The 4,051-nt window shown below is 37.3% G+C and overlaps 1 protein-coding gene across 2 annotated transcripts in view; it reads right to left on the reverse strand.

Annotated features, from left to right (window-relative positions):
• Nucleotides 1–4,051, reverse strand: part of Carf (calcium responsive transcription factor) — a 94,654-nt gene that overhangs the window by 7,683 nt on the left and 82,920 nt on the right. Inside the window, exon 19 of one of the 2 annotated variants that reach the window (XM_013520711.1) lies at nt 2,934–2,981. The exons of the other annotated variant lie outside the window; for it this stretch is intronic. The gene's annotated coding sequence lies outside the window, so the exon portion shown is untranslated. Of the gene's footprint in view, nt 1–2,933; nt 2,982–4,051 lie in introns of those variants that run through there. 2 annotated transcript variants of the gene reach the window in all.

The raw sequence follows: 4,051 nt of genomic DNA on the forward strand, positions 1-4,051 counted from the left end.
ACTCACGACCTTGCGCTTGCCAGGCAGGTGCTTTGCCGCTGAGCTAAATCCCCAGCCCCTATAATTATTTTAAATATCTTTCCTCATTCATTCATTCATACTGGGGACTGAACCCATGGAATTCACATTAAATTACATTCGCCAGCCCTTCTTATATTTTATTTTGAGACAGGGTCTCACTAAATTGCTCAGGCCAGGCTTGAACTAGCAGTCCTCCTGCCTCATCTGGAATTGCTGGGACTTTAGGTATGTGTCACCACACCTGACTTCCTTTGTTTTTAAATTTCAAATGAGTAAAAGTTTACTAGCTTCTGTGCTTACCACTACAGTTAAAACTATGGAAAGGTAAACTCTAGTCAGTGTAATTAAATATTAACATGACCTCAATGTTTCCGTGGAGATAAAGAGATCTCATGAATAACAAACTATTAGGCCACTGATAGAGAGGTCTGTTACTTTGAAAATCACCATTGTTTTATCATGACTAGGAACTACATGCTTTGCTTTTGTCTTGATTTTCCCTTCTTTGTATGTGTATGATGGTGTGCAGGGCGTGCAGGTGAGCTGACTACTGTGCAATACCACAGATCCTCATTACATTCTTCTTGAAGGTCTCAGTACACCCAAATTTCTGATGAATACAATTTTGATCTAAAAACATTACCAGGCGGGCGTGGCGGCACATGCCTGTAACTTCAGCACTCAGGAGACGAAGGCAGGAGGATTGCCTCAAATTTAAGGCCAGTCTAGATTATATAGTGAGTTCAAGGCCAATGTGGACTACAGAGTGAGACCCTGTCTCAAAAAATAAACCAAAATAAAATAAAATAAAATAAAATTACAAAATATTTTCAAAAATTAATGAAACTTGAAATGATAAGATCTCAAGACAGTTGGTATATTTACTTATTTTAACTATGTTTTTAATTCCAGAATGTATACTGCTGCCTAACTATATGTTAGGTAAAAGCAAAATAAATTAAATAATTTAATAATTTATTCAATCTCTAAATTTAATAATGTATAAAAAGATAAAATTGCTGAGTGTGGTGGCGAACGCCTATAATCCCAGTACTCAGGAGATTGAGACAGGAGGATCGTTGCAAGTACAAGGCCAGCCTGGGCTACATAGTGAGTTCAAGGCCAACCTGAACTGTAGAGTAAGACCCTGTCTAAAAAAAAAGATAAGTTTAATAGTTTAAGGTAGGTGATAAAAAAAGACTAGAAAACAGAAAGACACTTCTGAAATAGTTTTATAATAAAGCCTAGTAATCTAATGTCCCCATGTATAAAGGAGAGTGATTTATATTATATTATATCATATCATACCATGGGGTATTTAAACCAGAGTTACTTTGTATCGTAATGTTTCTTGGAAATTCCTGTTTACAATACTCTGAATTATATTTGTTGATTAAGGGATAGAAGAGATTGCTAATCTATATCCTGTCACAGATTCTAAAGAGGACACATTGGGCGAGGTAGCCCATGTCTGTAATTCCCAGCACTCAGAAAGCTGAGGCAGAAGGACTGGCAGGAGGATCATTGAGAGTTTGAGACCCTCCTGGGCTACAAAGTGAGCTCAAGGCCAGCCTGAACTGCATAGTGAGACCCTGTCTCAAAAAAGACAAAAATAAAAATAAAGTGGACTCAACTGTCTAGTCTGAAGAATTCTTGGTGTTTTACCTTTTTTGTCCAGTACTGACGTTTGAACTCAGGGATCACACACACTTGGCAAGCATTCTATAACTGAACTACATCCCCAAACTTTTCTTATTATTAGTGTGAGACAGGATCTCACTAGTTGCTCAGCTAGCATGGAACTTGTGATCCTCTTGCCTCAGCTTCTTAAATTGCTGAGATTACAGGCATGTGACTTTTGCTAAGTCTTATTTCTTTTAACAAATGTGATCAACATTTTCCCCCTAGGCAAATGTAGGAGACAGAAAACCAAGAAAAGTTTGTTTTCTATGAGCATACCTTTCATATTATCCTTATATCCTTTAAGGAACCTACATACAAACCAAATCCAAAGGCACTTTGTAGCCTAAAAATCATACCAATTTTTAAATGTATAACAATAACAGTAAAACAAAACTGTCCTGGCCAGCTGTCCTGTTGCTAGGGGAAAATATCAAACACCCACAACTTAAAGCAGTTTATTCCAGCTCACAGTTTCAGAGGTTTTTAGCCCATGGTTTGCTGACTACAGGCAAAAGAAATCATAGTGGAAGGATATGGCAGAGCATAGTTGCTCACTTTTTGGCAGCTGGAACCAGGACACAGGGGAACAGCGCCAGGGAGAGATATATATCCTCCAAGCACACCTCCAGGGACCAGCCTCCACTGGGCTACACCCCCTAACAGCACATTCTGCTATGAATAACAGTGGATTAATCCACTAAGGAGAACATCACCCTATGATCCAATCACCTCTCCAGGAGTCTCTTAATCCAGTCAAATTGATGGTTAAGATTAACACAGCCAGGTATGGTGGCACAGGCCTGTTGTTCCAGCACTCAGGAGGCTGAGGAAGGAGGATTGCCATGAGCTCAAGGTCAGCCTGAGCAACATAATGAGCTTATGGGCACCCTGAACTACACAGTGAGATCCTGTCTCAAAAAACAAAGCACTCCAAAGATTTACTAATACAAAAACTGTTTCATGACTAGTATTTTGTAGCTTGGTATTTTCTTTTAGATTTTGTCCAAGTATACAGAGATTATGTATCAAATCTGTTTAACATTTGTCTTGGGCAGTGGTGGCAAAACTGTGGCATGTGTGCTGCAGTGGGCACACAGAGGCCTCTCTGTTGGCACATAAGTCAAGTGTATGAGTTCATTTTTTCTAAACTAAAACCTCAGTATTCAGGATTATTTGCAGTGTTGACACTTTACAATAAATAAGTCACCTTTGTGTTGTAGTTCAGGTACTTGGTCTCAAAAAGATTCGCCATCACTGGTGTAGGGTCTTTAAGTTATCTAAATATACAGAAATTACAATTTTAGTTAACCAAGTTAAGAATTTTAATACTATAGAACTATCAGGAGATAGAAAACCTTTTAAATTATCCGTTATTGCAGTTTTGGTTATGTTTCTAAATTTTTGAGTAATAATAATGGTAACATACTTGTCCTATAAAGTTAATGGAAGAACTATAGAGGTTGAACTTATGAGACATTCAACCTTTTGGTACAAATTAGAATAATGTGTTGACATTAATATATATATTTTTTATTTTAAAAACAAAAGGAGGAAAACACTAACAGATAGACAACCTTTTACAAAATAGCAAAAGAACAATACAAACAATACAGAGTTACAAACAAAGTGGTAGAAAATTAACAATGCTTGTTGTATTACATATTGACATCTTCAAAGTGGTTTCTCATGAAAACAGAGACATGCAATATTGATCAATCAAGGACTCATTGACAGTTTCTTTCAGCAAAGAAATAGAAGACAGTAGAACAATGTTAACTATCCTGTATATACATACATACAAAATTTCTCCTTCTTTTCCTTCTTTTTTCCCACATCCCAGTTGCCCTTTACGCTTGAGTGTTTTCCTATCATTTCACGATGTCTATCATACCTCTGAGTTTAAATTAACTCTTTCAGGTTTTACACTAGTGAGACAATGCGGTGCTTGCACATGCAGGTCTGATTTATTTCACTTATGAGTATGGTCTCTAGTTGTGACCATTTACCTATAAAGGCCTCGAGTTTATTTTTCTTTCTAGCTGAGTAATATTCCATTATATAAAAGTACCACAATTTTCTTATCCAGTCCTCGGTGGATGGATATTTGGGTTGCTTCCACAATTTAGAAATTACAAATTGTGCTGTTATGAACATAGATGTACATATATCACTGTGATATGATGTTTTTAGATCTCCTGGGAAAATACCCAGAAGGGAAATACCCGGGTTGAATGGGACCTCTAGATCTATTTTTCTGAGGAATCTCCAAACTGATTTCCACAGTGGTTTCACCAGTCTGCATTCCCACCAGCAGTGGAGAAGGGTTCCTATTTCTCTACAGCCTTGC

The sequence above is a fragment of the Chinchilla lanigera genome, unplaced genomic scaffold, assembly GCF_000276665.1.
Source record: "Chinchilla lanigera isolate Chin_1 unplaced genomic scaffold, ChiLan1.0 scaffold00056, whole genome shotgun sequence".
Classification (NCBI taxonomy): Eukaryota; Metazoa; Chordata; class Mammalia; order Rodentia; family Chinchillidae; genus Chinchilla; species Chinchilla lanigera.